Here is a 27,623-nt window from a genome sequence, read left to right as displayed (position 1 = left end):
GGCTGTTGTTGACAAGGTGTTTTCTCATGTGTACATGATAGTTACATTTATGTCAATATATTAATGACATATTTATCAGAATAGCTTTTTACTCAGTTATTGAGTAGTTAGTGCTACCCTCAATACTATTCTAATATTTACAAAACCAGAATATTATGTTTATATCAAAGCTATTTAATATCATTTATTATATCAAACATTCAAACAAATTCAATATTTTGTAAAATATTTTTCAACAAAATTTCTGTGTTCCAAATACTTCTTATACTTCAAGCTTAAGAATATGTTGTACATTTAAAAATATTTAGAGATATCATTTTTAGAACTATAGCATGTGGACTATTGTGTTTTTATTTCCTGTGATGATTTGACTTAAAAAAGTTTAAGGCAAGGTCTTTTAGTTTGTTTGTTTTGTTTTGGTTTTGTTTGGGGGCCACACCCTGTGGACTATATGGTACACTGGGGATAGAACCCAGCCAGGTCTGTCCTGGGTCAGCTGCGTGTAAGGTAGATGCCCTACTGCTGTGCTATCACTCTGGTCCCATGACAAGGTCTTTTTAAATATTTGATTATTGAAGTTCAGATATCAACAGTATCTTAACAAAATAATTAAAAATGAAACAAGAGTTATGAAAGGAAATAATTAGATTACTAAAGTTTATTTTCTTGAAAGAAGCAAAGTCAAAGATAGGTCTAATAATGTTACAAAGTCAAATACTTTACTTTTTTGTGTTTAAAAGTATTGCAGCTAACAAATTTCCTTCAGTAAAACTAGATATGCTGAGTATAAACTTACTTTATTCTTGGAGGAAAAGATCAGGAAATTAGAGAAGGCTTACAATTTCAATGAACATCGATTCCCAAGAAATTATTCCTTGGACAAACTGAAAGAATCTAGCAGTAGGCTGGATACAGAGAGAGAGAGAGAGAGAGAGAGAGAGAGAGAGAGACAGAGACAGAGACAGAGACAGAGACAGAGACAGAGACAGAGACAGAGAGACAGAGAGAGAGAGACAGAGAGAGACAGAGACAGAGACAGAGAGACAGAGAGAGAGAGACAGAGGCAGAGAGATAGAGAGAGAGGGAGAGACAGAGAGAGACAGACAGAGAGAGACAGAGAAAGAGACACAGAGAGACAGAGACACAGAGAGACAGAGAGGAAAGACAGAGACAGAGAGAGATACAGAGAGACAGAGACAAAGACAGAGAAAAAGAGATAGACTGAGAAGAATATACATGTAATAAACAATAGTAAAGGTAGATTACCTTTAAAATGTATTAAAATATGCTTTCTATGTAAAATATTATAGCCAGCTATTTAGTCTGTAATGTGTTTTGACAGAATATAATATAAAAAAGACATTTAGTTTTCAAAGTCATCAAGAATCTTTACTTAAAATGATCTGGGTAAACTATTGTTATTCCTTTAGTAAAGTTGCTGTTAGAGTGTAAAAATACAAAGTTTCATGTTAGTATGTTAATTTCTTTGACACATTAACATCCATATCATTGGTGTATAAATTCCTTAAAAGTTTTCTCATACATTGAAAATAAAGGAAAACTTGATAGCAGTGACACATTTCTTTCAGTCATTGCCATCAAATTTTTTCACTTAATTTCAGTTTTCAAAGGCATCATATTTTCATGACTCATGTTTATATATGATTTCTTTCTACTGATAAGTCTAGCCATCTATTATTTTCCTTCACCACACAGCATAATTAGTTTTTACTTTATGAAACCACCTCTGTAACTTATCTTTCATATTATCTTCACACCATGAAAAATGTTTAATTTTTTTATTGCAATTATATCTTTATCATGTTTGTGTGTAGTGCAGTACAAAACTGATTTATTGTCATGAGCTAATCCTTTAAAATACCGTAATCTATAGAACAAGGCCCAAGCCAGGGGCCAGAGTGAAAGCACAGTGGTAGGGCACTTGCTTTGTGTGTGACTGGCCCAGGAGGGACCTGGGTTCCATTCACAGCATCCCATATGGTTACTTGAGACTGCCAGGAGCAAATTCTGAGCACAGAGCCAGCAGTAACCCCTGAGTACCACCAGGTGTGGCCCCAAGACAAAAGAACTACAACAACAACAAAAAGAAAACAAAAACCAAGCCATTATTTATTATCATGGCTTAGGACTGAATACAGTGCTTGCATATTACATTCTACATACTATTTGCATTTTTTTTTTTTTGGTTTTTTGGGCCACACCCGTTTGACGCTCAGGGGTTACTCCTGGCTATGTGCTCAGAAATCGCCCCTGGCTTGGGGGGACCATATGGGACGCCGGGGGATCGAACCGCGGTCCTTCCTTGGCTAGCGCTTGCAAGGCAGACACCTTACCTCCAGCGCCACCTACCCGGCCCCTACCTATTTGCATTTTTCATTCCTACTAGCCATGAGTCATGAGTCATGTTTTTCTATTTGTTCATAAGTCTATCAATTTACCTTAGTAAGGTATTCTAGTGTATATATAGTCATGGCTAATTGTGATTAAAATGTTAAAATATTTTAATAACTAAATATGTGAAACATTTTATCCTATTTTCAAGCCATCATTTTTCTTTAAACTATTCAAATATTCTATCAAATATTAATTAAATTGATTATTTACTTATTGATTTTTAACTCACCTATGTATATTTTAAGAAATTTCTATTGTGTAAGAATAGATAACTCTTTTCCTATGTGTTTTATCTGCATTTTAAGAATCTACTTCAAAGAATTTAATAATTTGTTGATAATTACCTTATCAATTTGAACTCAGAATATAAGTTTATATTGATCTTTTGTCAATCTTGCTAAAAATCACTTATTCTAGTGACATTGTTTAGATGTGTAAGATTCTAAATGAATGATATTGTCTTTTGTTAGTTAGATATTTCTGCATGTTTCTCCTAAAGTTATTACCTAGCACTTTAACTATAATGATGAATATAAATAATGAGAGAGATATCCTTGAACAATTCTGATTTTAAAGAATTAAGACTTGAGATCAAATAAAACAGATTGGGTAGGGTGTTTCCCTTGCACGGTTGGAATATGGGGTTTTATTTAGGATTAAATATTGAAAAAAAATAAGAGGAGAATTGTGACATAAAGGTATTCTATGAATATTTCTGAAACATATAAATGTTTTATAAACTACACATGCAATAATTAATATATTAACCTCTATATCATTCCCTTATGTAAATCTGTATAATCAAAATACCTATTAGAATACATACATTTATTATTTTATAACTTTTACTGATTTAACTAAAATAATTGTTTACTATTAAATAGCAAGTTTTAATTTACTACATATTATTAAGAAATAGAGTATAATGATTAAAGTATTTAGAGATTAAACTATTTGTTGTATTCAAAAATTCTATTAATATTATTGTTATTTGAATACATATAATTATTATCAGTTGTTCTTGATTTTACATTTTAAAAGGCAGTAAGTCATTTTGAATAACAGTATGTGAATGCCTTTGTAACACATGCTTTAAAGTTTTAGATGTATATATTTTTATTTTGGGGGGGTCACACCCAGCAGTGCTCAGCTCAGAAATCGCTCCTGGCAGGCTCTGGGGAACCACATGGGATGCCAGGATTCAAACCACCTTCCTTCTGCATGCAAGGCAAACACCCTGCCTCCATGCTATCTCTCCGGCCCCAAGATGTGTGTGTGTGTGTGTATGTGTGTGTATGTGTGTGTGTGTGTATTGGGCCACACCCGTATTGGGCCACACCCATTTGATGCTCAGGGTTTACTCCTGGCTAAGCACTCAGAAATCACCCCTGGCTTTGGGGGGACCATATGGGATGCCGGGGGATCGAACCGTGGTCTTTCCTAGGCTAGCGCTTGTAAGGCAGACACCTTACCTCTAGTAGCACCTCACCGGCCCCAGATGTATATATTTTAAAAGCCAAACTGATTTTCTTTCTGCAAATATCTAAATACATAAGAAGTCAAGATTCTGATAAGTGAAGGAAAAAATATCATTGGTTGATGATGAAAATCATGACCCCAGGATAATCTCATAATTTTCTGAGGAATATTCTTTTAAGCCAAATATTTATTACTCATTAAAGGTTAATATATACTATATGGTTCTTTTCCAATCCAAATCAATCTGTAAATGTATAAAAATGCAAGTATAGAATCTTTTCAGTGAAGTTGAGAGATAATACTGGGATTAAGGCACAAAACTTGAATGAAGTATAAATCAGTTCAAATTCCATCAATACACAATCTCTCAATACATATTTTATATATAAATGATACCTATTATATTTTACTTCTCTCCTTCTTGGGGACATACAGGTTATTTTCAGTGTCAAGGATCCCAATAGCAGTTCTGATATCCTTGGCATGTGTATTTTGCCATGTATTAAACTCAAGATTATATACCTGCTGTATTCTCTTTGATTCTTATATTCTTCACACCTAAAAGGATACCTGAGCCAGTATATCAGTTAAGGTTGCAAGAGAAAGAGGACCAGTGGTGTGTTTGTGTGTGTGTGTGTGTATGTGTTGTGTGCAGATGTGTGTATAATTATTGTTAGAGATTAGTTTATACAATTAAATAAGCTGAGAAATAGACCTAGGGGAACTAATGTTATTAGTTTCATTTCTGGTCCAAATATTAATGTAGAAGCAAGAAGAAACACAATGTCTCAGCTAAAAACAAGTCAGGCAGAGAAAATAAATGTTTGTATTGTTTTATTTCTATTCAAGAAAAAGAACTAGATTGAGCCAATCCATGACTGAGTAGGTCAATCTGCTTTACTTAGTTCATCAAACAAAATATTTAGTTCACTCAAAACCCTTAAAGACACACTCAAAATGATCTATAAATTATCAGCACAAGGGCCCGGAGAGATAGCTCAGCGGCGTTTGTCTTGCAAGCAGCCGATCCAGGACCATAGGTGGTCCCATATGGTCCCCCGTGCCTGCCAGGAGCTATTTCTGAGCAGACAGCCAGGAGTAACCCCTGAGCATCGCCGGGTGTGGCACAAAAACCAAAAATAAAAATAAAAATAAAAATTATCAGCACATGTCAGTACTTCAATTAAACACGTATCATTTGTCGCTACAACTCTCTACGTTTTTTAAGGGGATATCCTTCAAATTTCCCAAGTTCCCTCCCTGTTCCTCCTTTCCTCTCTCCCTCACTCCCTTTCTTTATTTCTTCTTTCTTTCTTCCTTCCCTTTCTTGATTCATTGCTCCCTCCCTCCATTTACCCCCCTCTTTCTCTCTCTCCTTTTCTTCCTTCTTTCTTTCCTTCCTCCCTACTTTTTATTTCCACTTTTCTATAAAAACACCTTTGGAAATTGGGCCTTTTTTTCCCTAGATCATCCTCCTTTATTTGTAATTGTTTAATATTAATCTTCCTTTACATGCCAGATTAGGTAGCAGCAACTCAGGAAAATGCTTACTCTCATCCTAATTCTATTTTATTTCAAAAACTTTTCTTAATATGTACTTTTGTATCTACCAGTAAAAGTCCTATAGAAAATAGATATTTGTTTAGGGCTTATATATCAATGCATTATTAGAGAAAAAGCATATGTTTAATATCTACTTGTAAAATTAAGTAAAATTAAACCTTTATACATTCACACCAAGTAACTCAGGCCTAGAATAAATGACAGGCTTGGAATATACACCACAAAATGTAAATCACACAGTGCAAAGTATTTTTGTTCCTGAATCAATATATTTAACATTATTCTCCCACAAACTAACAACCTTTTGGCATGAATTAAAACTATTTTTCTAGGAATAAAGTTTCTGATTTTTCCACTTCACAAGATTTATTTATTATCTCGTAAAATGAAGTTCTGGAAAAACAGTATTCACCTGAAGTAAAACTATCTTATAATTTTATGACCTGGTTTCTTTTTATTCTTATCATATTTTCTGTTTTTTGTTCTATACTGTCAGGATGGATCTAATAAAATATCTTCCTATTATAGGACCAGAGAAAAAAATTAATTAAGGCTATGTATTCAGGGCTGAGGACATAGTACAATAACTGGCACTTACCTTGCGTATATATTCCACCATCATTGAGTCCCAGTAAGTGTGACATCTGAGTGCCGAGCCAAATTTAAAACCCAAGCACCTCTATTTTTGTCTCCCACCCTTAAAATTTTTTTTAAAATATATTATGTCATAAGATGGAAATAATAAGATTAGATTCATTGTAGTGGTGGGAATATAAAGATAGCATTCTTGCTTAACAGAAGATGACCAAACTACAATAACTTAGTAGTACTGGCACATGCATCTCCTTATTTACTTCTCTATTTGGGCTGTGCTTTGGGATGACTCCCTTCTCAGCTTCAGGATCACTCTTAGAAGGGCTTTGGGAATGCCATTCGGTATGTTTGTGTCAGACACTTTCAAAATAATTGTACTTCCTGTACAAGATAAAGTACTGTACTTTCTGGCCCCAGGCATAGGTATCATTTTATCAAAGGAAAAACAGAAATGTGATACTTACGCAAACCTAACATTCTTGAACTTTCCTGAAACTGAATTTAATGTTAAAGTCAATGTATTATTTTCTATTAAATTCCTTTTAATCTGAAGTCTAACTTCTAACTTTATTACAAGAGAATATGATTAAGATCCTCCTTTTATTATATTGCCAGTGCATTTGGGGGTAAAAAAAAACAAAGAAACAAGTCACACACCCAAAAAACATAAAAATAGAAATAAAAAATATATATTTGCTCACATATGTATAGTAGAAAATGATTTTAAGTAAAATGAAATAAAAAATAAAGAGGTAGTGTTATACAGGTCTTATACTTATGATGGAAGTATAGGTTTCCCTATTGCCTTTTGAGATTTTCTTGTGGGGTGTGGGTTCCCAGGCGCCTTTTCATCGCACACCCTGCCCTTTCTGAGATTGGTAAAAGATTTGAGGGCGGGGGTCTTGTGTAAAGTACTTGCATTGGGAGTCCTTTTAGGGCTAAGTCCGGTATCCAGCAACAGTCCACTTTAGGATAAGTTGGTAGGGAGGGCCACACAGCATGAGTCAGTAGGGGTGTTGGTTGTCTTTTCCTGCCGGGGACGAGGTGTGGGTTTGAGTGGATGTCCCTTCGCGTGGGTGCTGGGTACTGGATCGTTGGGGTAGGAGGTCAGTCTTGATGCCTAATAGATTAAAAACTAAGGGTGAAGAGTTTTAATAAATTGGAAAATCTGGATGGGATTTAGGGGTGAAGGGGTAGTTAGATTCCTGGAAGGGGGATAGGGGAGAGTATTTGGAAGGGGCATAAAAGAAGGGGAAAATAAGATTAAATAGGGGGGAAAGAAAGGAAGAGGGAGTAGTGAGAGGAGAGGTGAAAAGAGCGGGGGCATGTCATTTTGCTTGAATATGTTCGATGAGTAGGCCTCGTAATATAAGTCTGCAGGTCACAGTTGCTGCTTCAGTGGTCTGGCTGGTCACATGCTTCAGGTCCTAAAAGAAGGTATGCCCTAGAGATAAAGAGTATAACCCCATTCACAATAGTACCACACAAACTCAAATATCTTGGAATCAACTTGACTAAATATGTGAAGGACCTATACAAAGAAAACTATAAAACTCTGCTCCAAGAAATAAGAGAGGACACACGGAAATGGAAACACATACCCTGCTCATGGATTGGCAGGATTAACATCATCAAAATGTCAATACTCCCCAAGGCATTATACAGATTTAATGCCATCCCTCTAAAGATACCCATGACATTCTTCAAAGAAGTGGATCAGACACTTTTGAAATTCATTTGGAACAATAAACACCCTCGAATAGCTAAAGCAATCATTGGGAAAAAGAATATGGGAAGAATTACTTTTCCCAACTTTAAACTGTACTACAAAGCAACAGTTATCAAAACAGCATGGTATTGGAATAAGGATAGGTCCTCAGATCAGTGGAATAGGCTTGAATACTCAGAAAATGTTCCCCAGAGATACAACCATCTAATTTTTGATAAAGGAGCAGGAAATCCTAAATGGAGCAGGGAAAGCCTCTTCAACAAGTGGTGTTGGCACAATTGGATAGCCACTTGCAAAAAATTAAACTTAGACCCCCAGCTAACATCATGTACAAAGGTAAAATCCAAATGGATTAAAGACCTCGATATCAGCCCCAAAACCATAAGATATATAGAACAGCACATAGGCAAAACACTCCAGGACATTACAGGCGTCTTCAAGGAGGAAACTGCACTCTCCAAGCAAGTGAAAGCAGAGATTAACAGATGGGAATATATTAAGCTGAGAAGCTTCTGTTTAAAAGTTTTATCGAGACAATTTTGTAACGCAACCTGAGTATGGTATCTCGTGTGGCTTAGCTCTGAGATGCCATCTTAGGTTGTCCATCCTTTGTATCCAAGAATGCCTGTGGACAGAAAAGCTGAGAGGTTACTTTAAATATATTAAGCTTAAGGCATTAACATCTATTATTTTGAAATACTTCGGTTGGAGTCAGTGATTTCCCATGGTATTCTTTACCTGTAACCTTGTATAATATCCCTCAGAGATTATTATGAGCTTTTTCAGTAACAGGCTGATTACATACCTGTTAGCTCTACACTGCTATTTCTGCTGTTACTGGTTTCTTTATGGTTTAATATGTGGTCGAGAGTTTATGATGTTCCTCTTTCATGTATTTTGGGCACTTCTGCCCAGTATATGTGTGGTGTTACAGTGTTTGGAGTTTCTACCCTGGTAGGTCCTGTTATTTGATCTTTGAATATTAGTTGTATATATGGTGTAGCTTCTAGGTGCTTCAGAATAGCGCTATCATTCTGTGTTTATCTTTCATTTTCTGGCTTACTTCATTTAACATAATATGTTCTAGGTCCATCCATGTTGCTGTAAAGTCTGTGATTGAATCATTTCTTACTGCCATGTAGTATTCCATTGTGTATAGATACCACATCTAATGATCCACTCATCTGTAGTTGGGCATCGAGGTTGGTTCCAAGACTTGGCTATTATACTGAGTGCTGCGATAAATAGTGGGGTGCATACATATTTTGGGATGAATGTCCTTCCGGCTTGGGGTAGATACCTAGGAGAGCAATTGCTGGGTCAAATGGCAGCTCAATTCTGAGTTCCTTGAGCACTCTCCAGACTGTTCTCCATAGGTTTTGGACTAGGGGGCATTCCCACCAGCAGTGGATGAGAGTGCCTTTCATATTACAACCACACCAACAGAGATTGTTTTCATTATTTTTGATGTGAGCCATCCTCACTGGTGTAAAGTGGTACCTCATTGTTGTCTTGATTTGGATTTCCCTAATGATGAGTGAAGGTGAACATGTTTTCATGTGTTTGTTGGCCATCGTTCTATCTTCTTTGGTGAAGTGTCTTTTCATTTCATCTCCCCATTTTTCTATGGCTTTATTTAGTTTTGTGGAGCTCATCTTTCTGAGTGCTTTGTATATTCTGGATATCAGCCCTTTATTGGACATGTTGAGTGCAAAGATTTTTTCCCATTCAGTTACCTGTCTTCTTGTGTTGAGTATGGTTTATTTTGCCATGCAAAATAATTTTGCCATGCAAAATAAAAAACTTTTTAGTTTGGTGTAGTCCCATTTGTTTATGTTTGATGCTAAAGTTCTTGCCATTGGCAATCTATCATCAAAGACTTTTTTGATATATAGGTCTTCGAGTGTTCTGCCTATTTTTTTCTCAATAAACTTTATGGTTTTGGTTCTGATTTCGAGGTCTTTGATCCATTTTGAGTTGACTTTTGTATATGGGGTGAGGTATGGGTCAATTTTCAATTTCTTACAGGTGGTTTTCCAGTTGTACCAACACCATTTGTTGAAAACACTTTCTTTGTCTAATTTCAAATCTTGGTTCTTTTGTAAAATATTAGTTGACTATATGTCTGGGGGCTTTATGCTTGGAAATTTTGTGTAACCCTACTGGTCTCGAGGCTCTGGCCTAGTGTACTCAGTATCATGTCCGTTTTAAATCACTATGGCATTTATAGTAAAGCTTCAGGTTTTAAGTAGCAAGATGGCCCACCCAGCTTCTGGTTTTTTTTTAGTATGTGTTTGGCTATCCTGGGTCTTTTTGTGGTTACGGAATAAATTTTATTATAGATTTGTTCTAAGTCTTTAAAGAATGATGTCTGAATTTGGATGGGGATTTGCATTCAAATCTATATAGGATTTTGGGTACGGATAGCCATGCTGCATAGGATGTTTTTCGCATTTTCATTAGATCCTCTTCAATTTCTTTCTGACGTCGTTTTGAAGGTTTCCCTGGGTATAAGTCCTTCAGTTCACTTGTAAGGTTGATCCCTAGGTATTTAAATGTTTTATTGTTTACTATTTTAAATGGATTGAATTCTTAATCTCTCTCTCCTCTACTTCATTTATTTGTGCTAGAGAAATACTACTGTCTTTATTCTGTCCTGAATTCACTTTGTAGCCAGCCCACTTTGCTGTATTGGTTAATTAATTTCTAGAAGTTCTACTGTGGACTCTTTAGGGTTTTCTATGTATATCACATATCATCTGCAAAGAGGGATGGTTTGAGTTCCTCTTTCCTAATTTGGATTCCTTTTGATTCCCTTCTCCTTGTCGGATTGCTATTGCTAGGACTTCTAAGATTATATTGAATAAGAGTGGAGAGAGTGGACCGCCTTGCATAGTTCCTGACTTTAGTGGAAATGCTTTCAGTTTTTCGCCATTGAGGATAATGTTGGCTGTGGGGCCTTTTTCATAGATAGCTGTAACTACTATGAGAAAGGTTCCTTCTAACCCCTATTTTGCTGAGTGTTTTTCAACATGAATCGGTGTTGAATTTTGCTCAAACGCCACTTCTCTGCATCAATTGATATGATCATGTGTTTTTTTTTGTCTGTTCTTGTTGTTGATGTGGTGTATGAATTTAATTGATTTTACATATGTTGAACCAACCTTGTATCCCTGGGATGAAAACCCACTTGGACATGGTGTATAATCTTTCTGATGTAGTGCTGGATTCGGTTTGTTAAATTTTTGTTGAGAATTTTTGCATCTTTGTTCATTAGTGAGATTGGTCTGTAAGTTTTCTTTCTTGGTGCTGTCCCTTTGCCCGTCTTTTGGGTACTGAGTGTGATATTAGCCTCATAAAAGGATTTGGGGAGAGTTCCTGTCTTTTTCTATAATTTGGAAGGCCTGTGGATCACTGGTAATAAGTCTTCCTCGAAATGTTTGCTCTATAATTCACCCTGTAAAACCATCTAGACTGGACTTTTGTTCTTAGGGAGTTCTTAAATTACATCTTTGATTTTCCTCTGACATGATTGGCCCGTTTAGGTTTTCTAGATCTTCAGATTTCCAGTCTTGGTAGCTTGTATTTTTCCCAAGAATCTGTAGATTTCTGCTGGATTCTCTAGCCTAACTGCGTTATAGTTGTTCATAATATGACCTCATAATATGTTGTATTTCCTTGGGGTTCTGTTGTAACTCTCTCCCCCTTTCATTTGTGATTCTATTAATTTGGGTGATTTCCCCTCTTTTTTTTTTGGGCTGAGTCTGTGCCAGTGGTTTGTCTATCTTGTTTATTTTTTCAAAAAACCAACTCTGGACTCATTGATTTTTTTGCTATTGTTTTCTTGGGTTTCTATGTTGTTTATTTCTGCTTTGGCTTTTTATTATTTCATTGACCTTCTCGCTTGTGGTTAGATTTCTTTGCTGCAGTTGTTCTGGTTCCTTAAGGTGATCCTTTAAATTGCTTGATTTTGTTATTTCTCCTCTTTTCTGACGTAAGCCTGTATTGCTATGAGTTTCCTCCTAATTACTGCTTTTGCTGTGTCCCACAAGTTTTGACCAAGTTGTCTCTTCATTATTCTTTGTCTCAAAGAAATCTTTTTATTTCTTCCTTTGAGTTGCTCTTTGATCTAAACTGTTGTTGAGTAGCATGCTGTTTAATCTCCAGGTGTTTTGATTTCTCTCCATTGTTTACTTCTTCCAATCAATTTTGACCCTCTGTTGCTATATGATCTTTATAGGGTGCTTCAATGATTCATAACTTGTGGTTTTATATAAGTTAGATTTATATCCTAAGGCATGGTCTATTCTGGAAAGGTTCCATGTGGGACTTGAGCAGAATATGTATTCTGCTTTTTGGGGGTGGAGGACCCTATATAAGTCTACTAGCCCTAGATCCTTCTAATTTATTTATTTAGGGCTCTTATTACGTTTGCTATTTTTCTGCCCTGCTGGATATATACACCAGTGGTGATAGTGGAGTATTGAGAATCCCACCTACTTCTATCACATTTCCCTTCATGTGTTTCTCCAGGTTTGTGAGTAATTGCCTCACGTATTTTTCTGAGTCTATATTAGGTGCATAAATATTGACAGGGTTAGTACTTCTTGATCTATTGTTCCCCTGATCAGTATGTATGCTGACCTTCCTTGTCTCTGATCACTTTCTTGAGGTTCTGCAAGGCACACTATAAATAGGGAAAATCCCACATATATAAACAGCTCTTAATCTACTAGGGATAAGAACTCATACTTATTTACAATACAGGGGATCCTCCCACCTTGAAAATATGTCATGTGGATCCATCTTAGAACTCCAGAAGATCAGATACCGACCCTCCAGACTTGAATCCTGAACCCCAGACATAGAATCGACACAGTTCTTTCACAACAGCTACAGGAACCAAAGCTCACTCTGGGACAACTCCTGAATACTACTTGAACTCACAACATGTGCCAGTTCTAATATGATATCCTGAAAATGAGAAAATGGGCATCAAATGGACCATAAGAACAGGTCTATCCTACCTTACCAAACTAATGATAAAACAAAATCAGAGCACTTACCACACTATGGCCATGCCAAAGCCCCGAATGTGATCCACAGATGACCGGCTGATAGAATCATACTTGGGCAGTATGTATTCCTGGGATCAACAAGAAAGCCCTATTCTAGGGTTTAGTTCTACGTCGCCTGCACAACAATCATGACCACCTAATTCCCGAGTCCTGACTGAGGCCAATTGCAACTGAACGGGTCTTCTGGAAACATAACGAAAGTAGATATCCCAAGGCTCCATCCTAGTTTCAGTGCAAAGGCCTAAGACCCACTAAACACAGAAGACAGATTAAAATGACATTGAGGAAACAGAACTTCTAAAATCCACAAAGAAAGTCTTCATCATAAGTTCCATTCCTTGACCTGTGCACAGACTGGAGACCTTTAGATTTAGAGGTCTGTTTTTGTCATCCTAGATCGGAGCAGAAATCTTCTTTATGGCACAAAAACACCAAAGGGAGAGTAAATGAATGTGAAGGAGTCTATAGATAATCCCATGACCAATATATTCCAAGGGTAGAGAAATCCTGTATCTCTTAGGCCAAGGGAATTCCCGTTTTGGATGACCCCAATATATACTGTGCCTATGCAGGGGTGGGGGATGGGGAAGAGACAAAAAAAATAATCCTTTTTTATTTTTTATTTTTTAGCTAGTTTTTTTTTCAGGTAGATATTGAAGTAGTTGTCCATTTTTTCATTTATGTATTTACTTTTCTTCTTTCTTCTTTTCTCTTCTTCCTCTTTGCACCTTGTTATATTTCCTATCTCAAGACCATGGCCAACTATGTGGTGCATAATTTTATTTTCTGCAGTGCTCACTGGATATCTTATTTGATTCTCCTTTTTGAACTGTTGTGGTGTTTCACCTTCTTTTTTTTCCCCTGCGTCCTTTAACAAGGATGAGAGCCTCTAGAATGACTCTACTCATAGTCCGGCATAGTCGATTTTACACCCATTACTATTAATTTTCTCTTCCTCAAAACAAAAACCACATAACTTGAACTTTCCTAGTCTCGCCTCCCAATTAGAGGGGGCCGTAATGGAGGCACCCAAGAATCAAACAGTTATAAGACCACTAAGTACATAAATAGACACCTAAACTAGACCATGCATTTTGCAGTCCCTGGGGGAGAGTGGAGGATATGGGAGGCAGGCTGGGAGCGGATGTGGGAGGACAATTTGGGTGGTGGGAATTGCCCTGATTCAATGCTAAATATGTACCTGGAATATTACTGTGAACAATATGTAAGCCACTATAATTAAAATAAAAATTATATTTAAAAGAAAGATCCTCCTTTTAAGTGTCATTGCTCCAATTCCACAGTGGCCTGAAAATAGTTCCCCAAGTAGTAGACATGCTTATTTTAGATAAATTTGATGGGACTTCTTTGACATTGATTCTTGATTACCCTTTCCATTTACTCCTAATTAGTGCAAAATAAGTGCAATATTTAAAATACTGTTTTTTAAAATTTGGTAAATACATTAAAGTTTTTAATAAGTTAAAGCAACATATATTTCTCTCTGAAAGTTAAAATATAATTGTCAGAAAAATTGTGATTAATAGTCAACTTTTATGTGTCATATAACACATAATGCATTATGTTGTTTTGACTTCTCTGTATTATTACTGCCTGTATAAGTATATGGAATTTATAGATATAAAAGTCCAGAGAATTGTATCCTTCCTTTTGCTGTGGGAGCTCTCACTGGCCTGTGGCAAATTGAGTGGTAGTGATTCAATGAATGTGTCAATGAAAATGGAGAAAAGAAGCTGCTTCCTTGTGGCACTAGCTGAGCTTTGTTCTATTTCTTCCTGAAGTATTCAGTGTTCCCTGGTGGGTTAGCAGGGACCTGAGCACTGGGATAGAACTGAAGACAGATTGTTATTGAGAATATTCTTGACACTAACTATAGATTGAAAAGGAACTTCAAAAAATGTCCAGTTGGTTGAGATTACTATATGATTGGTTTAAGAGAAAATAAATATACTAGAAAGTGTGGTAATGATAAGATGGCAGATGAAGATAATAGGTGAATACCAAAAAAAAGGTGGAAATTGAATATATAAAACTTGAAGAGAGAAACACTTTAATTGTACAGACTGTCAGGCTTCATTGCAAAGAAGGAAAATATGATGCATACCATTTTGAATGCATGTTACATTTTTTGATTGCAAAAATAGAGGTGAAACTAAGAAATGAATGAAAATATCACTGAATTCATGTCACTATGAACCTAAAATATTACTGTGAAAGACTTGTAATTCACTTTTGTCACAATAAAAATTATTAACAAAAATAATTTATCTATTAGAATCTGAGAGTACAGAGTGATAAAATGTAAATAATTTACTCATTTGTGAACACAGGCTCAATATGGTAAAATTTCTGTGCTTATATTTTATGAAGGTATTTTAGTGTTTAATATTATATTCCAACATATTTAAGCATCAGTGTTTCTCAGCTTCACAGTTCATGCTTTGTTATAAGTTATGATAGAAAGGGTTAGTTTCTTATACTCTAATTATAATTGCTTAAAAATGGTTGATACATGGCTGGAGTGATAGTGCATTTGGTAGGGGATTTTCTTTGCATGTAGAAAATCCTGTTTCAGTTTCTAGCATCACACATTATTTCCAAGTACCACCAGCAGTAATTCCTGAGCATAGAGTCAGAGGTAATCCCTGAATAGTTCCAAGTGTGGCCACAAAATAAAACAAAATAAAAGAGTGTCACTTTCCCACACTATCTGATTTGGAAAGAGATAGTAAGATTGATAACAATAGAGAAAAAATGAGATGAGGCTCGACTGGCACTATAAGATATTTCTATTGAGATATTAGCCATTTTGGTGAGTATATTTGTTTATCTTAAATTATAAAATTTTCTGTGCAAATAATGTTTGTTAGAGGTTGTGTGAATGGGTTGGGATAGTATTGGTGGCCAAGTGAGATTAACTTCTTTTCTATGCAGGAGGTAAATAAACATAGTAGAATAAGAGTTTTCAAGATCAATAGAAACAAAATACATGAGAACCTGTCTTTAATAGAAAGTGTTTACATATGTGGGAGTGGGGGAATAACAATGTAGAGAATTCTACAATTATGAAGGGAAGTAGTGAACCCAGAGGTGTGAATTGAAAGGCTATGAAGTATTATGCATTAAACAATATCAGTAACAATATTGTAAACCATAGTGCCAAAATTTTAAAAGAAAGCAGGTTAATGTATGGAAAGGAAATTGAGGACATTGGTAGAAGAATGTGGCCATAGATGAAGAGATTGGTGTTGGAACAATTTAAAATTTAAATTCATAATGACTAATTAAAATGAATAAAAATAAATCTATTAATTTACTAAATTAAATAAGAAATTCTAGAGCTGTTGCTCTAGGTCTCAGACTTTTAAACCATGGCTTCTCTAACTACTGGCTGGGAATCTTATAATTCTCTTTCTCAGGGTTGAATATATACTATATAATACAGTCTGCAAGGACTTGTGGTTGTACTGAATTAGATCCCAGAACCATATATATTGTGTGGAGCAATTAAAGAAATAATCCTTGAAAAATGGAATCAAGAAAACAGGATGGAAAGAAGGGAGGAAGGGAGTGAGGGAGGGAAAGATTGAAGAAAGAAGAAAAGAAGGGAGCGAGGGGAGGAGGGAGATCTGAAGGGAGGGAGGAAAATGAGTAGAGATTATTTTACATAATACTCAGTTCAGATTGCTGCTATAATTCATGTAGAATATATTTCATGAACCTTGATCTTATAAATCCTAAAATTTACATAGTAGAGTTTGTATTACTATTTGGTTTATGCATTCTCTACATTTATCCACAACTGTCTCTAATTTATTGCTATTATTAATATTTATTATTTGTATTTTATTTTGTTTATAGGATCACACCTGATTGTGATCCTGCTTACACCTGGATCTGTGTTTAGGGATCATTTCTAGTTGGAATTAGAACATATTTGTTACAGGTTAGCTGAGTGCAAAGCAAGTGCCCTATGAGCTGTAGTAACTCTCTGGCTCCATGTTTATTAAAATTTTAGACATGCAATTTGGAGTTATCATTGATATTTCTCTCCTCACTACAGGGTCACTTCTTAAAATCTGCTTCAAATAAATCACTAGACTAGTCACTTACCAATGCCTTCATTTTTAACTTTCTAAACTAAGCTACCATCAATTCTCATCTCCTGACTATATTCACTTGATCTTCCAAGATTCAGTCCCTTCCCTGATTCTAAACAGTTATTTTTTTCTCCAGGATTAGTCTTTAACCTAAATGAGATTCTTCCATTATCTTTTGTAAAACCTGCTTGTTTCTTGCCTACTAAAACATCACTTAAAGCCTTAATTTAGGGGCAGGAACAATAGCACAGCAGTAGAATGTTTGCCTTTCTCAGGCCAAAACTGCATGGACCCCGATTCGGTTAGATTTCTGGCATTTTATAGGATCCCCCAAGTGTGCCAGGAAGGACTGAGCACAGAGATAGGAGAAACCCCTGCGTGCTGCCGGAGGTAGCCCCTCCCCCCCAAAAAAAGCCTTATTTCACACAATATACCCATTCTCAATCTCCCAGATAGCTGAGTGCCTTTTGGAAATTCTACCTTTAGCCCTTTGTTAACGCTATTCCAGAAGTTTCAACTCAATGCAATTAACTGATATAATACTTTGGCACTATTTCTTAGACACTATAATATATTCAGTTATGTGATAGTCAACCAAGTATGACCAGAAATGGAGATGCAAGAGATACAGGAAATACTGCTGGTTGTATTTTCAGGTCATGGAGGTGAGTTTATTTCATGACACAAGGTGTCAGAAGAGCAGGTTTCATCAAGTAGCAGTAGACTGAAGTCAAATATTGAGTACAAATAAATCTTCATTGGATTTTATACAGAAAAACAAGGATTAATAGGAAAATTTCTTTAGAAATGGAGAATTTTAGGTGCCAGAGCAAAAGCAATAGCGCGTTTGCCTTGCCCACAGTTGTCCCAGAACTGAAAGTGGTTCGAATCCCCAGAGTCCCATATGGTCCCCCAAGCCAAGAGCGATTTCTGAGCACATAGTCAGGAGTAACCACAGAGAGACACCAGATGAGGCCCAAAAAACAAACAAAAACGGAAAAGAAAAAAAAGAAAAGAAAAGAAATTAAGTGTTTTAATTGTTCCCGGAGTTGTAAGCCATTGAATTGTTAGTGTACAATGATATAATTTAGACAGAGCTGCATTACCTCCTAGGGTGCTTCAAACCGAAAACTAGTAAGTCTCAGGTTGATTTTTTTGTTTCAGAGACATGCAGCCTGCCAGGTCCTTAGGCTTCTTCATATTTTGGAAAGCCCTTAAAGTAATACTCTGACATACCAAAAAATTTTGTTTGCTTTGTTTTTCTGTAAACTACAAATAAGTGTGACACCCAATGTCATTCCTCTCCTAATCAAAATAAGTTGAAAAATGTTTAAGCATTATATTAGAAACAAATATATAAATATATACATAAACATTATATATATTTATATATAAACAAATCTAGTAACAGGTCAAAGTCATTGGAAATTTGACTTCAGCTATTTAATAATAATGTATGATTAATAGTTTTTATGCTGCAACTCCTTATTCCTAAAATTTTTGACTGTGATTAATATTCCTATATTGGTCCTCAATGGATACAATAAACAAATTCCTTAAAACAAATTTGGATTATAAATCAGTCACTTTGACTTAAGTAATGTAAGTAGTTTCACACAGCTTTAGCAAGAATCAGAGAGATTCTTTTGCAAGGCCAAGCACCTCTTGGCTGAAAAATAGAATCACAAGTAATGATTTATAGAAGGATATTAAATTAGAACAGGTGTCTAGCAGGAGGCCTCAGGATTGGTTCTGGGCTCAGTCTTATTTAATATTGTCAATAATGATCTGAAAAAGCAGGTAAGCATTACATTAAACTTGGAGCCATGCTGTAAAAAGCTAAGGGAATTACAATAATCTGCAGGCACTTTAAATTACACAGTAGTTCTTTTTCAAGGGACAGGGGAGAAAACAATTACATAGTTACCAGTTAATTAGACTTATAGCATAGGAAAGTGTCACAAAATACAAGTTACCATTTAAATGAATACTTTTCATCATTTTAAATATGTAAACCATCAGAAATAATCATGCAGTATTATAACACCGGTATAAAAGGAGAGATGAAGCTTTAGAAAATGACAGTTTTCAGATGCCACAAGCTGATATTTATTTTAACATACCTCAAAAGAAATGTGTTATAATAAGAAATACTTATTTCAGGGTAAACATTTGAGCAAACATTTCTTTGATTATGGGGCCTTAGAGATAGCATGAAGGTAAGGCATTTGCCTTTCATGCAGAAGGTCAGTGGTTCCAATTCCTGCATCCCATATGGTCCCCTGAGCCTGCCAGGAGCGATTTCTGAGTGTAGAGACAGGAGCAACCCTTAAGTGCTGCTGGATGTGACCCAAAAACAAACAAACAAACAAACAAAAAGAGCCCCCTTATGTCTATATTATTTTAAAAATAAAATTAATGTATGCACTCCTGTAAGTTTCAGCTTTTTTGTGAGGTGGGTACCAAATACTTAGCATAAAAGTAATATGAAAGTATTAATCAATAATGCATATTTAAGTTTAACAGCCTCTTTAATAAAAATCCATCTGAATTTTCAATACCAAATAGAAGCAAATATATATTTAGGACTGAATTATTTCTAGAGAAAAAAATAAGGCTATACTTTTTTGTTTGTTTGTTTGGGGGTCACAACAAGTAATGCTCAGTGGTTACTCCTGGCTACGTGCTCAGAAATTACTCCTGGCTTGGAGGACCATATGGGACTCTAGGGGATAGAACCGAGGTCTGTCCTAGGTCAGCCTCGTGCAAGGCAAACACCCTACCACTGCTACACCGCTCTGGTCCCAAGGCTATACTTTTTAAAATATATACTTTTTGTGTTGAAGGATCATATCCAGATGCTTAAAACTTAGCCTTGGTTTTGTGCTCATCTACTCCTGGTGTAGCTGGTGGGAATATATGGAATATCATGGAGTGAATTACATGGTGTTTTTAAACTTTATGATGTTTGTGACCCATTTTTTTTAATTATGAGAACAATGATGCAAAGAACGAGGGCAAGAGAGTTACAGTGGAAGGACAATCACCCATAAACAGAGTTCTCAGAAGAAATCCCCTTGCTGATGCCTAAATTTTGAACTTACAGTCAAAGAACATTAAGAAAAATAAAACACAACCCATGTACAATTACTTTGTCCACAAGTCCCCAGATTGTAGTACATTATAACATTTCTTAGCAGTACACAGAGCAATCTAAAGCCATGAAATTTATGTGACTCCTTAAACATTGAAGGCATAGTATTTTTTTACATTTTCATGTACATGCATATTAGTTTAAGTTAACATCAAAAGTTTAAGTGGTTTTTTTTAAGGTTTAGAGTCAAAGGAGCACAGTAAAAATGGTGTTAGAGTGGCAAATATTGTTTGCATAGGCCCACCAAAATACAGGAGACATGGAAAGGAAAAGCCTTGGCCTAAATACAATGAGGCCCTACCCCTGAAGTTTCCTGGCATAAGACCAACTCTAGGCTCCAGGCAAACTAGTTTGTTCAATCCAAGTCATTGTCTGTAGTGCCCATACAGTTTTATTTTTCACGCAGTCTCTATTGTTGGCTTCAGGTTTCTGTATTAAAGATCCTGGAATCTGCTTATCCTACATAAAAGTCAGGCTGGTGTGGAGCATTCTCTAGTTTCACCTCACAATTTAAGGGCAATGCAGAAAGCCCTGTCCAGTAAGCAGGTTGTTGTTGTTTTTAAGTCTTCTCAGTGTTAAGGGAAGTCTCTTTTGAGTAGGTCGATATCAGAGCAGTGGTAGGGTCTTCCCTGGTAGAGGATTGCTTCCAGGTGATGTTATAGACAGCCTTGGATGTTTTGTAGATGGCTTCCCTAGATCAGGGGTGAATGGAGAATGCCCATTCTTCTGAGGCCTGTGACAGGTCATTATGTCAATGTTCAGGGTGTAAGGTCCCATTGCAGTACAAGATTTGTGTGTTCCCATCTCTATTAGATAAGAACTTATTTGTATGTACAGTATTTTCCCATTTTAATGTGCCTATGCAAACAAGAAATAAAGCCATGTGGTATTATTGGTGCATATGGAGGCGTAAGAACATGTCCAACAATAACCGTGACTTAGTTCAAACATAAGCATTAAACTGAGGGACTCTTTCACCAAATTCCATATTGAACAGTTCACTAAAAGAAGAAAAGATAAAAAATGGGGAAAAATCGTCACTGTATAAGAAAATATTCAGCAAGAGCTATAGCTGTCAAAGAAAACACACATAAAATGTTGAAAAGACGTACGTGTCCATTTTATGCCTTTTGAAATAGTTGGGGTGGTGTTAACTCCAGTGCACCACTTTGTTCTGTGACTTAGGACTCTGCAGTACTGAAGTTAAAAAGGGTAAATGTGGAGTAATGATGGTAGGGGGTGAGAGAGTTAAAGAGAAAAATGAGCTTTTGTAGGGGTGTGCAAAAGGGCAGAGTACAAAATGGACATTCTGCATACACAAAAACATAATTCAAGGATAGGGAGTACTATTAGTGTATCTTGTGCGTGTGGGAGTGCTAGCAGTTATGATCATATACACTGGTAAGAAATTACCAGTGACTGCTTTAGTGCAACAGAGCAACTCTCAGCACCCACAAGTTAAGCCTAGGGTAACCTTCAAGCTCTCCAAGGGACCCACCTCGCTGGCTGTGAGCCATTTTTAAATGACTTTAAAAAGAAACCATTGTTCCCTTCTAGAGTTTTGGAAGTTATTGTTACTATGATATTATTTATTATTTTATTCTATTTTATGGTATAATATATCTATAATGTAATTATAATAGTAAAGTATATTGTTCTCCATTGTTTTATCTATGTTTTATTTTAATAACTATTGCTAAGTAACAATAAATAACTAGGAATTCAGGGAATATTTTGTTATTTATATACCACGCCATGATACTAATACTGCCAGACCTCAAATTAATCAGTAGTTTTTGTAAAAGACATATTCAGATAAAATGGTTAGTAGGAGAGTAACTTTCAGGAAAACACTAATGGTGAAACATAATAAAGTTTAAACATACAAATAATACTAACATTAATATATAAAGTCTGAATTGCAAAAAAATACAGGGACTTTAAAATATTTTTTTTGCTAAGTAGTTTTCATGACTATTGGTGCAAGTAAATATGAAATAATTTATGCATGATTTTAGTCTTAGTAAGTTAAGTAAGTAAAAAGTGATGTCTCAAAATTTCAAATGATTTTGTGAGAATTAGGTCATAAGAAAAATAGAAGACTGTTGAGAGTAACAATCTGTATCTTAAGATTTATGACAGAGCAATTTTAAGTATTATGTATATATTTTGGGTTTAATGAATTATTTAGAATAAGATATTAAGATTCTTGGACTTAAGTAAAATTAGAATCTGGTGTTTTGTTAGGTGTTAGATAGAACATCAACAGTAATTTTGAGGTCACACAAAGTCTTTAAAAACTGGGATATCAAAACACTGCAACACAAGAGTCACATAGTTCAGAAAATATTAAAAATTATGGAGATAGGAGAGATAGTACAGTTAAGGCAAGGATGTTCCTTGTAAACAGCTGCCTCTGGTTTGATCTCCCATATCATATAAGGTTCTCAGACCACCATCAGGAGAGATCCCTGAACAGAACATAAAGTAAGCACTAAGTATTTCCAGGTGTGACCACACAGACAATCACACACAAAATAAAGAAGAGAGTTCAGAGATGAAAAATAATAAGATAGAGCATAAAGATATAAAGAAGGGGAGAATTGCATAAAATATCATTTTCCTATAAAGCAAGAGGATAAAGGAATATTCTGTGCTAACGTGTCAAAATTATAATGAATTGCTGGTGTGATCATGGGAAGGAAAGAGGAAAACTAAAATATTTTCAAGTAATGAAGTGTGGGACTTCAGAAAAAAATATGAATATAGATTTAATGAATGATGATAGTTTGTCCTTTAACACTAGGTATAGTATTGTGAAAATATAATTGTGTTATCTCTATATATATGTGTGTGTACATATGTATCTTAGTATTAGGGAAGTAATAAATATTACACAGAGAAGCAAACATTTCTTCTGCTGGTAGATTAAATATTTAAATCATTTTGCTATTTAAGTAATAGAATAAAAACACTGTGAAAAAGTCTATTCAAAATTTTTCTTCATTATTTTCTTTATTGATGACTTCAATGCTGCCAATATTTTCTATTATTTTCATGTATTTCTGGATAATGTGTCATTTTCTAGCCTAAGATATATGAACTAAATGAGTATGAGAAAGACTGAGATATAATGTCCCTAATATAGTCATTATCAAATTAATTGCTCCTTTACATAGCATTATTTGTTTGTTGTGATTATGTCATTAATCAAAACATTGAGTTTCATACTATTATTCCTAGACATGAAAATATTAGCCATTCAAAATAAGTGATCATACCATTGGTGTTGTTTTTGGTTTGTTTGTTTTTGTTTGTTTGGTTGGTTGCTTGGCTTTTGGCCACACCCAGTGATGCTCAGGGGTACTCCTGGCTATGAACTGAGAAATGGCTCCTGACTTGGCGTACTAAATGGAACCCCAGTGGATGGAACTGCAGTCCATCCTGGGTCAGCCACGTGCAAGGCAAATGCCCTACTGCTGCCCCTATGCTTGGGCCCCACCATTGGTTTTTTTTTTAAATACCTAAAAGGCCTGAGATTTTTATATTAGGCGTTGGTAACATATGTTTTAAACTAAATTTTAAAGTAATTAAAACATTTAAGGAAGTATAATATATTTGCAGCCTTATGGGAATATAGGAACAAGTAGTAAAATGTTGAACAAGCACTATATGTATGTATGTATATATATATATATATATATATATATATATATATATATGCTGTCTGATTCAATAGACAAAGTCATCTGGAGATTTGGAGTATTTTAAATGGCTAGAAATAACTGAACTTAGTTTAGAATTCAAATTAAACTAGATTTTGAGACAATATGAAAAAAGTATAATGAATAACTTAAAATAATTTTTGCTTATGGAAATTATTGTATACTTTTAGATAATTTTAAATGACATATTTGATTAAAATTAATACCAGTTTTAATTTTTTTTAAAAAATATGGAATACCTCACAATTTGCATGTCATCCGTGCACAGGGGCCATGCTAATCTTCTCTGTATCGTTCCAATTTTAGTATATGTGCTGCCAAAGATAGCACCCAGTCTTAATTTTTAATGACTATAGAAGATTACATTTATAAAACATGTTCTGTATATACATTAGATAGCATTGCAAGAGAGATGAGATCGTATGTGCTAACTGTAATGTTCTTTAGCAAACAATTATTCTAAATGGAATCTCAGAGCCTTCTTAATACATTCACACTTAATATCAGTTTTTCTATGTAATTCACACATAGATAGAGTTTGTCATATCTATTATATCACCTTCAATTATAATGTCTTTTCCATTGTTCTGATCTTAGAAGCCTCATTTTAAACAGAATCAAGTGTGTATACACTTATTGATGTAAGAACATAACAGAAAATCTCAAATTTTTACAATTATTCTGTTGTAGCAATAGCCATAATTGTTACCCAAGTAGTAATAGCTAAAGAATGACTTACTGGAGTCTAATATTACTATGACATTCAAACATGAAATGTTGGCATGTCTCAACAATGTCGAAGAATTCAAAGCAATTTATTCCTGTCAGATACTCGGTTAGAAGGGATATTTTCTTCACAAAGGTCTTGTTCCTATTTTTGCTCTCTCATCTCTGAATACATTTAGTCCTATCTTTTTGTGTTTTAAAATAGGAAGTTATGAACCACATACAGAAATATCTTACAAGGTTGTTTGAAGAATTGAGAAATGTAATAAAAATTTGGCAGATTTTACTTCTTCTAGTTCTCACAAAATACGGTAAGATAGATTTTTGCTTTCCATTTTTTAATTTCTTATAAACTTTTAAATATTTTGTAAAAAAAAACAGTCATATAAAAGCCTATTCAATATGCATAGGTTCTGTAGGAAAATTCTAGCTGTTTACAAAGAAGATATCGAACATTTTATTCCCAAAGAAGAAATGTACACTGAGTTATTTAAGCATAAACAGAACTGGCTTTTGACAGGATGTCATGTAGGGACAAATTGCTCCAATTAATAAAGTGAATTACCACACCTCAGAGAATCTCAGCTTTAAAATCAAACATCATAAACAAGAGAAGAGGGGCTGAGGGAGGAGGAGGAAGTAACCAAGTTAAGAACAAATTGTCTCTTGCAGAAACAAATTGCAAAAACCATGAACATCAGGATAAAATAACATTTAGCTAATAAGATTATAACTTTTCCCAATGCATTTTTATTTGTAGAAGTAGAATAACTCTGACTTGGAAAATAAATTCTGTTTACATTGTCAAATGATTTTGTTTAAAGGGAAAGACAGATGCAGTTCAAAAAAACTTGTAGTGTCAGAACACAGTTTCACACCCTCTCCATCAAAAAAATAAAAAAGAAACAAACACAATTTTCAAAGTATATTTTAAATGTAAATTTGGATATTTTCATTTCTTTTGGAGGAAAAATGTCTTATTTAGGTATATAAATAACTGTGTGAAGGCCTTCTCCACAGCCAAAAATCTATTTGTTTTATATTTGTTATCTATTATAGAGATTCAGTAGTGATGTAAATGAGGGGAGTGGGAGAGGAATGGTTTTGACATTTTGGTAACATATATGTATAGTAATTCTGAACATCAAGATCACTAGAGTTATGGGCTTGAGGGACAGTACAGTAGTTAAGGCACTTGCTATGTGTGCAGTGCACCTGGGTTCATTCACTGGCACTGTTTATGACTTCTGGAGCACCATCATGTATAGTGCTGAGTATTATAAGGTGGCCCAAATTTCTTCTCAATAAATAACAAAAGGGGCTGGAGAGATAGCATGGAGGTAAGGCATTTGCCTTGCATGCAGAAGGATGGTGGTTCAAATCCCGGCATCTCATATGGTCCCCTGAGCCTGCCAGGAGCAACTTCTGAGCGTAAAGCCAGGAGTAACCTCTGAGCGCTGCAGGGTGTGACCCAAAAACAAACAAACAAAAACAATAATAATAATAATAATAACAGTCATATAATTGTAAGCATGTGCTGAAAACAATAATAAGCACAGTTTTAAGGAACTATTTTGCTATGAAATTAGAGTGGGAAAAAGAGGGGAAATTGGGCTATTGTTTTCGGGACACTAATGCACTTGGTAGGTTTGTTGTCATTGAATTTTTTTTTTTTTTTGGTTTTTGGGCCACACCCAGCAGTGCTCGGGGGTTACTCCTGGCTATCTGCTCAGAAATAGCTCCTGGCAGGCACGGGGTGAGGGGAGTGCATATGGGACGCTGGATTCGAACCACCTCAGGTCCTGGATCCAGTGCTTGCAAGGCAAACACCGCTGTGCTATCTCTCCGGTCCCGTTATTGTATGTTTTAAACTCTGTTTACCAACAGATTTATAAATTATAATTAAAAGATAATTTTAAAAATAAAGAGTTGAAGTTTGAGAGGTCAGAGCTAAAAATATATCTTCATTATCGCTGACATGTAAAAGCTATTTTAAATAATGTAGTTTCTTGATATAAAGTAAACATGATTCTAGTGGAGAATAAAAAATCTGGACACAAGTTCTGAGTCTACCAAACTTTTAAGGAAAGCGATAAAATGAGAAACTAAATGAATCAAAAAGAGGGAAGTGAGTAAAATTGGAAAGTCAAAGATCAAATACTTGAGAGCAAAGGAGAGGTTATCATCTCTGTTGAAAATGCTGAAGGAACTTAAATGAAAATGAGAGCAAATGATGTAGATTTTGAAATTGGTAATAATTTGACAATGATTTTATCAACATTGTACACAAGATAAAAGTTTGATTAGAAATATTTAGTTTTGGCCAGAGCAGTGGCACAGTGGTAGGGCATTTGCCATGTACATGGCTGACCTAGGACTTGGCTGGTCTAGCATCACATATAATCCCCGAGCCAGGAGTGATTTCTGAGCTCATAGCCAGGACTAACCCCTGAGTGTCACCATATGTGGCCCTCCGGAAAACAAACAACAACAACAACAATAAAAATGAAAATAAATGTTTGGGTTTAGCATAGGTGATTATAGGAAGAAAATAAATACATATATATGTAGTTGATTCTACTAGAAAAATAGCAGATGTGAAATCAAATATTTTATTTTTAAAAAGATATTGATTTATATTTCTATAGAGATACAGAAAGTACCTTATTATTTAAATAATCCTGTATGTACTCCTATGTTCATCACAGCACTATTTACAATAGCCATAATCTGGCAATAACCCAGGTGCCCAAAAACCGATGAATGACTAAAGAAATGTACATCTACACTGTACAGCCATTAAGAAAATGAAGTTATGAAATTTGCTTATACAAGGGTGGACATGGAGAGTAATATGCTGCGCAAAATGAGACAGAGAGAAAGAGATAAACAGAATGAATAACCTTACTCATTGTTGGATATAAGAAAAATAAGATAGTATGATAATAATATCCAGAGACAATAGAGATAAGGGTAATGAGGTCCTGACTAAGACAATAATAAGCTATGAGTACAGTTAGACTAGAGAAAATTAGATTA

General features: G+C 35.1%; 1 protein-coding gene and 1 non-coding gene across 2 annotated transcripts in view; one reads left to right on the top strand and one right to left on the bottom strand.

The window, feature by feature from the left end:
• Positions 1-27,623, top strand: part of SGCZ (sarcoglycan zeta) — a 1,030,117-nt gene that overhangs the window by 428,881 nt on the left and 573,613 nt on the right. The window lies entirely within an intron of this gene.
• LOC126008478 (U6 spliceosomal RNA) lies at positions 24,083-24,188 on the bottom strand. The gene has a single exon (XR_007495807.1). It is a non-coding gene; the product is annotated as a U6 spliceosomal RNA (small nuclear RNA).

The sequence above is a fragment of the Suncus etruscus genome, chromosome 4 (genome assembly GCF_024139225.1).
Source record: "Suncus etruscus isolate mSunEtr1 chromosome 4, mSunEtr1.pri.cur, whole genome shotgun sequence".
NCBI classification, from domain to species: Eukaryota; Metazoa; Chordata; class Mammalia; order Eulipotyphla; family Soricidae; genus Suncus; species Suncus etruscus.
The sequence above is the reverse complement of the archived record's forward strand: the minus strand, read 5'-3'. Positions and strand labels throughout refer to the sequence as shown.